Raw genomic sequence first — 12853 nt, forward strand, 5'->3', positions numbered from 1 at the left:
ATTCTGCTCTTTAGTTTGCTTCTTTCCACTTATTGCTAACAGTCAAATGTCATTCAAAATGCTGTAAACAAATGTTTCTTTTCATTTGCATAGAGCCATTCTAACTCCAAGCCATTGAATGAAAATCCATTGAAACACATTTGTTTTTGTGTCTCTTTGCTCTCCAAATGAAGCTAAAGTGTGCTGATCTTCATCCTGTTTGTTTTCAGATCTTCATCCATCAGCGTCTCTCTCAGTGAGTCCTGACAGAGTCCAACACTTCACCTCTGACTCTGTCTCACTGAGCTGTGAGGGAAACTCTGCTGAGTGGAGAGTCAGCAGGTTTCTGCTTCCTGACTTCCTGTCATTCTGTTCTGACTGGGGAACAATGAATGGATCAACATGTCATGTTCAGAAGATCCAGTCCAGTAATGCAGTGTACTGGTGTGAGTCTGGATCAGTATTCAGCAACGCAGTCAACATCACTGGACACTGTGAGTGGAAACATGTTTGGATTCCTATTTTTAGCTTGACTTTCATCATTGGATTGATTTGAAACACATGCAGAAGTTGAAGATGGATTTAGATGATCAACTGGATGTCAAAGCAGAATGAAGCAGACGTCAAACATGTTGGGATCATATGTGATGAAGATGAATGTTGATGTTTCCAGATGATGATGAGCTTCTCCTGCTGAGTCCTGTCCATCCTGTGACTGAGGGACATTCTGTTACTCTTGGCTGCAAGTTGAGGACAGAAAATCTTCTTTCTAAAGTGTTTTTCTATCAAAATGACACAATCATCCAAAGTGAGAGCAGAGTGGAGATGGTCATCCCTGCAGTGTCAAAGTCTCATGAAGGCTTCTACAAGTGTCAATCCTCAGGAAAAGAATCACCACAGAGCTGGTTGGCAGTAACATGTCAGCAAATCTCTATTGATTCATTGTAAACCCTTTAGGTGATAATATTTACATATATTTGAATAAAACATGTTTTTTACAGCTACATCCAGACGTGACAGCTCCTCATTTCCTGTCTTGGTTGTTGCTCTAACTTCTGTAGTTTTGGTCATTTTTCTATTCATGATGTGGTTTCTCTACAAAAGATCAAGAGGTGAGAAATATTATTATTATTAGATAATATTCATAATAATCTCATGTTAATCAATAACAGATTTTTTTTCTTTCCAGATTCAGACATCATCAGGTTTGTGCAGCTCTGTGTTTCTATGTTTAAAGTGTGACAGATGATTTTCTTGGAGATGATGTTTTCAATCATTCTAATCTTTCTATTTCTTTCTTCCAGCAGCTCTCAGGACAACAACCAGAGCTCTGCTGCAGACCACAGAGAAGCTCAGCACAGAAATGACTCCATGCTCCTCCATGGTTAGTCTAAACTTTGACTGATCTGGATTTATTCTAGAAGTTTGACTTTAGAACAAATGAACTGAACAGAACAGTTTCATCTCTTGATGTCTGATCTGGAAACTGATGGAAACATTTTGTTCCTGTTGGTTTAGAAGAGGTTGATTCTGTCTTTGTGAAATTCCTTTTTAAGGTGGTTCTTCTCTGTTTGAATCACACAAAGGTCCTGAGGAGATTCAAACTGATCCAGAAGATGAAAACAAAGGTAAAATGAAAGAATCAGTCAGGATTAAGAACATTTATCTGTTCATTTACATCTAAATTATTATTCTGTGGTACAAAAATGACAGATTTTCTCTATCAGACATATAAAAAAAAATTAAAGAAAACATCTTTTTATTGTAGACTTTTAGATGAAAGAAGAAGAAATGATCCAAATATAAAAATATGAATAATTGTTGTTTCAGGTGAATCCAGGAAGGTTACATATTCTTCAATCAATCTTAAAACCGTCACTAAGAAAAGTGAGAAAATCAAAGCATTTATTCAACATTTAACTAAAGAAAAAGCTTCAAGATAGATTTATGAACCAGTTGAGTCAAATCCAATGTTTCCTGACAGAAAAGAGACAGAAAGCAGCAGAGGAGACAGTTTACTCTGATGTGAAGACAGGAGCGTCTGCAGGTAAGATCTGCCACTACATGGAAACATCTTCTCCATCCATGCAGCTGCCTTTCCAAATGACTGTCAGGCTGTCAGCTTCTGTCATGTTGGATGTTGTTTGCTTTTAGATGGCAGTCAGCTGTATGCACAGATCATGAAGAAAAACAAAGGTAAGTCAAATCTTCATCTTTGTAACTTCACTGACTGAAAACTGCTGGAAAGGAAACTGCAGGATTCATTCAAGTCAATGTTTTCAAGTCATTCACTTGTCACAATGTGAAATGAACACAACTGTCTTTATTGTTTTCCAGTTTCTACTTAATATTTGATTTGATTTTCTGACAGGAAAATGGTCTCATTCAGCTGATGAGATGCTTTACTCTGAAGTTCAATGAGGACAAACACTTGGTAAGTTTCCATCTGATTCTCTAGAGATCAAATCTGATAGAAATGATAGAAGCTTGAATTTGTTGATGTAGGTTCTGCATCAAGACCATGCTCCACCCTCAGCTGCTGAGTAACTCTGCATTTTGGCTTTTCTTGTAGATCCACAGAGCCAGCAGCATCCATCAATGTGATGAACAAACGTCTCACCTGTAGGTGGCGCTGCTGGACAGCTGCACGTTTGCTGGGCTCCAAATGTTTGCCTCTCTTTTGGTCTCATTTTAGTATTTTTGTTCAGTTTTTTTATTTCATATGTGATTTTAACTTTCCTGCAGCTGCCTAACATATAATCCTAAAGGAACTCAGGGATGAATTGAATTTGCTGAGATTTTCTCTGGATTGTTAGTTTTTCCAACATCAACCAATCTGCAGCTGCAGTCCAGGATCAGCTGATGTCTCTGGTTCACACAGTCTGCTCTATCAAGGCTGATCATGAACAACATGGAGCTTCAGACTTTTCTGTCCTTTAAGATCCTGGACGTCCAGATCCAGGTCAGTCTGGACTTTCAGACAGTGTCTTACTTTCACCAGAACCATCAGGAAACAACTGGACTTGTTCTGTTGTTGAACTGAACGCTGCAGAAGGAGTGTGAGTCCTTATTTGGTCAGACTTTGAGACTATTCTTCTCCATGATTATTTTTTTAAGCTTCTGATGTACTTTTAAACTTTTTTAAGTTCTTATAATGTAAAATGTGTTAAACTTTACTAACCGAACAAATTCAGCTAAAGTTCCACTCTGATGATATTTTGATCCATTTTAAAAGGAGTAAGCCTGCCCCCATTTCCCATCATTCTCTGCTTACACTCTCTCCAGCTAGCTTACAGCCCCTCAAACTAACTTTAGCGCTGCAACAACAATGGCGAGCGATACTGGAATTATCCAGTCGTACAGTTTTTATTCAGATTCCAGCTCAGATGAGGAAAACAAAGACGTTCATGGATCTAGTCGTCTACAAGTGATGCATCAGAATGGAGCAGAGCAGGGAGCTAGTGGCCCACAGATTGTAGGACCTACATCACACCTACAAGGGTCTTTGTCATCTGCTCCTCATTCACAATTATTTCATTAAATAAATGCAGTTTTAAACTTATTTTTCTTTATAAATGTCTTCCATAGTTAGAAAAATAGTAAGAACCCAGCCAGCAAAGCCAAGTGGGCCCCATATGGTTTAAAGATGGGCAGAAAATGTGGGCCCCAAATGGTTTTGTCCGCAGTTTCCATGGTGGCCCCAACTGTGTCTGCCCGCATAGGCTTGAAGTGGGTGCTGAGTGGGTGTCAGTTAGGCCCCAAGTGGGTAAATAATATTAGAACCCATGTAGGGCCCATATATTTGCCCATGTGGGCTGGAAGTGGGATAAAAACAGGGCCCATGTGGGTCCCAACTGGGTAAACTACCCAAGACCCACTTTGGCCCCACTAATGTGTCTATCAGTATCCTATATGGGTTGTATGTGGGACCTAAATGGGCTTTAATGTGGGCTATAAGTGGGTTTGTCCGCAGTTTCCGTGGTGGCCCCAACTGTGTATGCCCGCATAGGCTTGAAGTGGGTGCTGAGTGGGTGTCAGTTAGGCCCCAAGTGGGTAAATAATATTAGAACCCATGTAGGGCCCATATATTTGCCCATGTGGGCTGGAAGTGGGATAAAAACAGGGCCCATGTGGGTCCCAACTGGGTAAACTACCCAAGACCCACTTTGGCCCCACTAATGTGTCTATCAGTATTGCATATGGGTTTTATGTGGGACCTAAATGGGCTATAATGTGGGCTATGAGTGGGTTTGTCCGCAGTTTCCATGGTGGCCCCAACTGTGTGTGCCCACATGGGCTTGAAGTGGGTGGTCAGTGGGTTTCCTGTAGGCCCCTAGTGGGTAAGTAGCATTAGAACCATACTCATAGTTAACCATAACTCGTAGTTTTTCATCTGTGGGCTGGAAGTATGATTGAAACAGGGCAAAGATGGGCCCCAATCAGGTAATCATCCATGACCCATTTTGGCCCCACTTAAGCATCAATTAGTATTGCATATTGGGTTAATGTGGGACCTAAATAAGCCACCATGTGGGCCATGAGTGGGTTTGTGCAGTGTTGCCATTGAGGTCCCACCTGTGTTTTCCTACAGTGCTATATACCAGTGAACCATTATAGGGTCTTTTCCATCTAGCTTTCCTAAAACCCAAATGAGAAGATTCTGTAAAATCCCACTGTTTCACAACATAATTTTCCAAATGACGTCAACAAAATGCTTTTAAAATGTTTCAATTTAATAAAAGAAAATAAATTATCCTGATCCTGCATTGTGAAAACGAGATACAAGACCATGGCAAGGTCACCCAAAGGTTTAACAGATAACACACAGGATCTAACATACAACAGTTACTTAATAAAATAAAGAACTACTTCACTTGGTACAGTACAATATGAACAACCTTAATGTGTGCCAATTATGTGACGAAAAAATAAATAAATCCAGTAAAACAAAATACTCATAGCATCCTTGACGGTTCCTGAGAACAAGCTCCATCGGCTTGATATTCAAGCTCTCTTTGAGTCCTTATAGCTCGGTTTCCTCCCCTGTCACGAGCTCCAACAAACCATTTGGAGAGGCCCTTCTCCACTTCCTTTAGTGGGACTGGTTGGGTGATGTCATTTTTTCTTCACTGCCCCTAAAAAGAAATCACAAAAAACAAAGTATTCATTTTAGCCTGGGATTAAATTTACTAAATCATTTGTCAGTGATGAATATAAATTAATAAATTCAACTCTAATTACCATAGAAGACATCAAAAAGACGCAGTTAGCAGAATTTATTCTCTCCATGACGTCCAAACAGGTTATATTGCAGAGCCAACTCATTGGACATGAGGAAGCCCATCATTCTTCTGGTTGCATCGTCCAAGAGTCCCCAATTACTCCAACCACAGCAACCTTTTTAAATAGAGAAAATATCACAAGATAGAAAGATGCAGTTAAACGTTAACAGCTTAATTACATATATAAATAATAAAATAAAACTTTAAGTATAAACTTACAACTGCTGACATGAAATCTATATCGGCGAGTCTGTCACGACAACTTGAGTGAAGCTGCAGGTGACCTGACCAACACAAGGGACAAAACAACTAAACTCTGAAATAACCATTCCCTGAAGCAAGTGTTCAAGTAACTCTAGGATGATAAATAAAATTACGTTTACTCATATATATATATATATATATATATATATATATATATATATATATATATTTATTAAGCATAATTAAAACTATTAAATACTTCCAGAAACTCAATACAGGGGCCTATACCCTGTTATTTCTAAGCCCTTAATAGTAAGCAACATCCATATATATGATAATATTACCTTTGGCACACACACAAAAGGATTTTTTTGATTAAATATTGGTTATTATCCTGCGTTTTTTTCCAAACTGGAAATAACAGGACTCATCCTCTGAGTCACCGGCTTTCGCTCTGTGTGTGTGACGTCAATCTCGGCAGATGGAGTCGGCCTCGGCAGCGTGTCTGCGTTTCTCCCAGGAAAACAAAAAAACATTCAGACTTCTGCAAAGATGGATGTGCATATTGTGCATATAAAAATAAAGCGCTTTTGACAAACATTTTTGCTCTGCGGAGAAAGTGGGTGTGTGTCTGTGGGCGGTGCCGGCAGCGCAGACTCTCATGAACGGGACCGTTCTCAATAATGTGTTCTTCACGTCAGCTCATGAGAAGAACCCGCTCGATTTTAGAGGAATACTCGCGAATGGGTCGAAATACCGCTTAGGTGTCATTTTGTGAGGAATCAACATTATAATACACTAAAAAGCTAAAACAAAAAAGATTTTGCATTTTATGGATCTAAACTCGCCGCTGGACTGATTAGTATTCATTCATTTTTACTGAGAAATTCCGGTCATTTTTCAAAATAAGATCATTCAGACTCATAATAAAACGAACTAAAAAAACATTTCACACAAAACCTGGCCAAATTATATATGGCCAAAACAAGTTATCCCCGCAAGATCCAAATAGAAACCACTAAATTGGACGGAAACCCGCCGAATCTGGCAACTCTGTTACTAGGATGCGCTTCCTTGTTTGACGCCTCGGTGAAACGCCGACACACACTGGCTGGATGATCGGTGACGCGACCCTATACTTGTCATCATGTCTGGAAATAAACCTTCTGCACGTGGAAACTAGTTGTCTGCCCGTTTGTGACACCGGCTTCTTTCAAATGCAAAAGCCGCTGTAACGTGGATGGATTCAACTGCAGGACAGAACAACACTCCCGAGCTGCGCATGCTTTTATGAACCACATTTATCATCGCCAGTTAGAGCTGTAAACAAAACACAAAACCAAAAAGGTATCTTACCTTGATATCAATAAATGGCCTGGATGAATGGTGCGACAGAAGTGCAGAATCTCCTTGCGTTGACGGACCAGGACGACTGACTGAATCCGTATCAGGAAATGAGCGGGAGATTCAAAACGCAGCAACCGTCCAATCAGCAACGCCTGCTTACCACTTTGAACTCCTTAAACCACCCTGCTTGCCCTTTGAGAAAAATTAAACTTACTTTAATTCTATTTTTTTTTTTACTTTTCAACAGTCAAAATGGGTTTTTGTAATAAGGCAGGTTTCTACTCCAATAAAAAAGTCATTTTATTTACATATTAAAATTTTCTATAAAAACTAGACTAAACCAATCCAGCATATGAACACATTTTATTTCAGTAGTAGTGTCAGGTAAGTTTGCATGACAGATGTTAAACTATTTTTGTAAGCTAACACAAGTAAAAGAAAAAATAGCAAATTGCTCTTTATGCTCATTGTGATTAAATGGTAAATGGCGTATACTTATATAGCACTTTTTACCTTCTTTCGAAGGCCCAAAGCGCTTTACAGTCACAGGTCCATTCACCCATGCACACACACATGGCGGCTCCGCTGCCGAACACTGGCGCCAACCTCCCACCAGAGGCAAGGTGGGGTTCAGGGTCTTGCCCAAGGACACTGCGACACATGGGCATGCAAGGCGGGAATCATACCTGCAATCTTACGATCATGGGTCGACTGCCCTACCACTGCACCACCGCCGCCCCATATTAGTGCAAAGGTGTTACTACGAAGGGGAATATTCTGCTGTGTTCCAACCAATTTCACATTTAAATACTTCCAACATAATTCCAAAAAAAATTAATTAAAATTGCATGCACTAAATTAGATGAACTAAGGGAATTATTAGATATTCACCTCACCCAGCTCACTCTGTTAAAACAGAAACACTGCAAAGCGTGAGACACAGCGCAGAGGACAGCATCACGACACATTCACCTTTCCCACAGCTAGACTGCCACAGTTAAAATAATGTCAAAAATTAATAACTGAAATGCAACCAAAGACCACCATCCAAATAAATGTCTAATAACTTGTAATCTGCAATCTAATTGCCTGCAATTCTTATTCAGCTGGCCTGAGCCCACTGATGGGTTGCAAGTGCCCTTCTGCAGGGCCCTGAGATTAAATCTGTGTTGTTTGTTGATTGCAAGTTACAGGGAATAAAAGTCTTGGTTCATTTTGTATGCACTAAAACTGGGTGGATTGAAAAAGGTTAAAAACTGCTGTGTTTCACAAAACATACTGTATATAGCATTAGTTTTCTGTGTTTTAGAATTTAAGTTAGGGTATAGTAGGTGTAGGTACCAAAACTATTCAGCCTGCAATTACCGTTGGAGGTCCTTCAGGGTCCTGGGACTAATGCTGACGTCACATTTTTTTTAATGGCTGTCCGTTGGTCCGGTGACGTGTCAGATTGTGATAGGACAAATTACAATACTGGTAAATGGTAAATGTCGTACACGGATACAGAGCTTTTCTACCTTCCTTGAAGGCCCAAAGTGCTTTACAGTCATAATTCCATTCACCCTTTCACACACACATTCACAGACTGGTGGTGGCTCCGCTGCCGAACACTTGCGTCAACCTTAAAAAACAGAGTTAAGGTGGGGTTCAGTGTCTTGCCCAAGGACACTTCGACACATGAGCGGAGCACAATGATTCCTCTTTTTCAAAACGTTACCTTGAGACCTTTGCACCCCTAAGCATTGACTGCATATGCATACATGGCCAATAAAAAAACCTTGAACCTTGAAGCCAGGCTTGTTCTGAATAGGACAGCAACACAACAAATGTGTTATGTTCAAACAAAGTTACCACTTCATCTTAAACTGTGTCGTTAAAAACTTGAATCTGTGTTGGATCCACTGAGCACCAATGAAAAAAGTAAATATTTTTAATAAATAGGAAAGCCAGACAGAAGACTAGATGGTTGTATGGTGCCAAAATTGGGACAAGTGGTCACCCTACTTGTATCTAATTGCTTACTGCTACATCCTCAAAATCTCAGCACTTCCTCTACAAACTACCAAAACTCCGGACAGGAAAAAATAAATGTCATAATTGTCCAATATTGCAAATGCAGGTTGGTCTGGGTAAAACATGGTAAAATATTAAAATGTATGTCTATTTGTGGTTCATCAATTTAGCCAGTGTTAACAGCTGGACTGATGAGAATTAGAAAAGCTGTGATTCATATTCAATTTGGAAAGAGTCTTCAGGGGTTCTGTCATTTTACTCATCTTCTTGGATTTTAAGCATATGTCTAGTAACAGAATACAAAACAACCTTTTAAAATACCTGCCTCTATGGTTAACCCATTAGCACTCTTAATTTGGTACTCATTTGTAGCAAACCATGTGGGTCCTACATACAGTGGCCCACTTACAGACCAGGTCTTCTTCGCCCACCTAGATCCTTTATTCAGCCTATATGGTTAGCCCATGAGGGCTCCTCATGTGGGACCCATGTAAGTTATACCACATGGACCCTACATACAGTGGCCCAGTTACAGACCAGGTCTTCTTTGCCCACCCGGGCTCTTTATCAGGCCTATATGGTTAGCCCATGAGGGCTCCTCATGTGGGACCCATATAAGTTATACCACATGGGCCCTACATACAGTGGCCCAGTTACAGACCAGGTCTTCTTCGCCCACATAGACCCTTTATTGGGGCTATTTGGTTAGCCCATGAGGGCTCCTCATGTGGGACCCATGTAAGTTATTCCACATGGGTCTTACATACAGTGGCCCAGTTACAGACCAGGTCTTCTTTGCCCACCCGGGCTCTTTATCAGGCCTATATGGTTAGCACATGAGGGCTCCTCATGTGGGACCCATGTAAGTTATACCACATGGGCCCTACATACAGTGGCCCAGTTACAGAGTAGGTCTTCTTCGCCCACATAGACCCTTTATTGGGCCTATTTGGTTAGCCCATGAGGGCTCCTCATGTGGGACCCATGTAAGTTATACCACATGGGTCCTACATACAGTGGCCCAGTTACAGACCAGGTCTTCTTTACCACCTAGATCATTTCAGTCAGACAACTCTTGCAGTAAGAAATATTTATTTGACATTTTTCCACATTCTTTAAGTTGGCATTCACATATTTCCGTTTGGCATAAGGCTCCGTTCAATTCCATAAAACTTCCATAAAATTCCATAAAACTTTCGGGTAACAAAACCCCCCGTTACGGAGCCCACAGGTGGAAGCCGGGGAGGAGGGTGGGGCGAAGAATGAGCGCTGAAGGTAAGAAAGAATGAACAACTGCGCACCTGGCTTAAATAGGACGCTGAGCAGGTGAGTTAATTAACTGAACCGCCCTAGGGTATTTACCTGAAAAAACACTGCAGCGAGTATCTGCCCGAAATACGATAAATCGTCATTTCAGTCAGACAACTCTTGCAGTAAGAAATATTTATTTGACATTTTTCCACATTCTTTAAGTTGGCATTCACATATTTCCGTTTGGCATAAGGCTCCGTTCAATTCCATAAAACTTCCATAAAATTCCATAAAACTTTCGGGTAACAAAACCCCCAACACTAAAATCATCCAGAAGAAGAGAAAATGTGAATGTAAAATCAGTGTGTAATAAAATGGGGTGTGTTTTCGGCAGCATTCCATTTTCATTTTATTTCCCAGTATGACTGCTATGTGTGACCCGGCACCATTGACCGTTTGGGCCGCCCCCGTTCGAGTACAGCGCCACGAAGGGAACATGCTATCTAGTGGATCTGCTATGTGTGACCCGGCACCATTGACCGTTTGGGCCGCCCCCGTTCGAGTACAGCGCCACGAAGGGAACATGCTATCTAGTGGATCTGCTATGTGTGACCCGGCACCATTGACCGTTTGGGCCGCCCCCATTCGAGTACAGCGCCACGAAGGGAACATGCTAACTAGTGGATCTACTATGTGTGACCCGGCACCATTGACCGTTGGGCCGCCCCCATTCGAGTACAGCGCCACGAAGGGAACATGCTATCTAGTGGATTTGCCATGTGTGACCCGGCACCATTGACCGTTGGGCCGCCCCCGTTCGAGTACAGCGCCACGAAGGGGACATGCTATCTAGTGGATCTGCTATGTGTGACCCGGCACCATTGACCGTTGGGCCGCCCCCGTTCGAGTACAGCGCCACGAAGGGGACATGCTATCTAGTGGATCTGCTATGTGTGACCCGGCACCATTGACCGTAGGGTCGCTCCTGTTCGTGGAAACCACTAGAGGAACATACTATCTGAAAGAGAGAGGGAAAGAAATAAAAGGGGAGCCAACATAAACTGATCTTAGAACGTAAGCTCACTTCCGCAAAACGCTGTGCTAAACTATAATTTAAACCGCCAAACAACCCGTATGATACACTAACTTAACATCCAATCCAAAGCTTCCGATGGCGTATGACATGCTTAAAAGCCATTATTCAAACTTCTATTAAACTAAGAACAAGTTTGATGACCATAAACTCTACCATTTTGGCAACTATATATACACGCGCTTAAGTAACATCCGTTATTTCGAAGCTCCCAACGACAGTACCACGAACGAGCTTAATAGCCATAATTTTCTCCATTTGGCATACCAATTATAAGCGCTCAAGGAACATCCATATAAATGAGGTTCCATCCCAATATTAAGAACGAGTTCAACGCCCATATTTACTATGCTTCATTGGCATACTACAAACAAATGAGCTTAAGAACCAGATCCGAGCACCGCGCAAACTATGATACAACTTAGAGCAACCTAAATTTTTTGAGGCTTCCACCTGGCTATAATTTTCTTTTAACATCTATAATCGAAGAATTTACATTCATTCTGCGGTTGACATTGATTAATTAATTCAGTCAGAAGTGTCATTGGAATGCAGAGGAGGTCCAACGCCCCGTCACTTTCAGTGCAGCAATAGGTACGTCGAGCAGTCATCGTTGCAGCACCAGATCAAGGAATGCATGGGTGACATCATTTCCTGGAAACGGAGAAGCTGATCGGGGCGTAGGGGTTCGCAGGCTCAGGATGCGATGCATAGATAAAAACAAAGCAGTATTAGTCTTGACAAGAATATATAAATAACCCAGAAACTGATCAGTTTCAAAAATGATTGAGATAAATTAAATAACAGTGCTTTTAAAAAGAAACAACAAATCTGAGAAAGTGAAATTTAGTAGATAGTAAAGGTAAGGACCCATTGTGGATTTATCGCACCCTAGAAACCCCCATAATCACAAATTCCAACAGTGAAATGATAGTGAAATATATAACCTGCACGAAATCTTAACACCAATTTTTATATACTCCAATGATGAGAAAAGTAACCTTTGACAGTTTCAGAGGGACGCACCTTCAGGAGGCCATCGAGGAGCAGGTGATGGGAAGAGTAGCCAAGGAGATTTGTAGATGAGGAAGGTCAACATCCCACGTAGCAAAGGATTACAGCTCGGCTGGATTTGATGCTTTGAGTTGATATTAGTGATTCTCAAATTTTTTAATTAGCCAATGGCGTCTGGATACTGCAAAAGAGAACTTGAGAGCCATGAGGGATCATAGGTTTTGATAGTATTTTTTGCTAGACTGAACCTTAAGCATTTAGAGGCGGAGTATAACAAGCCTCTAAATGGGGATGCATCTAGCAGAGTGTCATCTGCTTAAACAAGGCAGATGGAAGACTGACTTGTGGACACAAGATTTAACTCTTGAACTAAGCTTGAGAGCGCAAGTGATATATTTCCCACGGTCAGGGTAGAAGTTGCTCAAGGTGTTATTTAAACATTAACCAAGTCAACCGATGACAATACTATCATTCAATATTGAATCAGCTTTAATATAATCTCCAAGGATGAAATAACCGGACAACCCTTAAAAACCAACAGAGCTGTAGATTCCGGCGGCCGGACAAACACAAACCACTCTTCTTAAATCCTTTTCCCCCAAACCAGAAGGCGCAGACTCAGGAGAACAAGTGGAGGGAGCCTGAAGACACAACAGGTATCACAAAACCA

The 12853-nt window shown here is 41.2% G+C and overlaps 1 protein-coding gene and 4 long non-coding RNA genes across 6 annotated transcripts in view; 3 read left to right on the forward strand and 2 right to left on the reverse strand.

Moving 5' to 3' along the window:
- The window catches only part of LOC144987372 (uncharacterized), a 215991-nt gene extending 204891 nt beyond the window's left edge, over positions 1 to 11100 (forward strand). Inside the window, exon 2 of the long non-coding RNA XR_013651254.1 lies at positions 11016 to 11100. This is a non-coding gene — a long non-coding RNA (uncharacterized LOC144987372). The remainder of the gene's footprint in view (positions 1 to 11015) is intronic.
- LOC144987366 (uncharacterized) overlaps positions 1 to 12853 on the reverse strand; it is a 96286-nt gene that overhangs the window by 59940 nt on the left and 23493 nt on the right. The window lies entirely within an intron of this gene.
- LOC144987371 (uncharacterized) lies at positions 1003 to 1612 on the forward strand. Of its 2 annotated transcripts, none has more exons than XR_013651253.1 (4): positions 1003 to 1091; positions 1169 to 1184; positions 1284 to 1363; positions 1536 to 1612. It is a non-coding gene; the product is annotated as an uncharacterized LOC144987371 (long non-coding RNA). The 2 variants fall into 2 exon arrangements; XR_013651252.1 differs by having other exon boundaries at positions 1566 to 1612.
- Positions 1957 to 2663, forward strand: LOC144987370 (uncharacterized). The gene is made up of 4 exons (XR_013651251.1): positions 1957 to 2026; positions 2134 to 2175; positions 2351 to 2413; positions 2552 to 2663. It is a non-coding gene; the product is annotated as an uncharacterized LOC144987370 (long non-coding RNA).
- Positions 4692 to 7013, reverse strand: LOC111946324 (uncharacterized). The gene is made up of 4 exons (XR_002871998.2): positions 6822 to 7013; positions 5481 to 5545; positions 5221 to 5376; positions 4692 to 5114 (listed from the first exon to the last, which is right to left on the reverse strand). It is a non-coding gene; the product is annotated as an uncharacterized LOC111946324 (long non-coding RNA).

Source organism: Oryzias latipes, chromosome 18, assembly GCF_053564925.1.
Source record: "Oryzias latipes strain Hd-rR chromosome 18, Olatipes_Hd-rR_3.1".
In the NCBI taxonomy this organism is placed as follows: Eukaryota; Metazoa; Chordata; class Actinopteri; order Beloniformes; family Adrianichthyidae; genus Oryzias; species Oryzias latipes.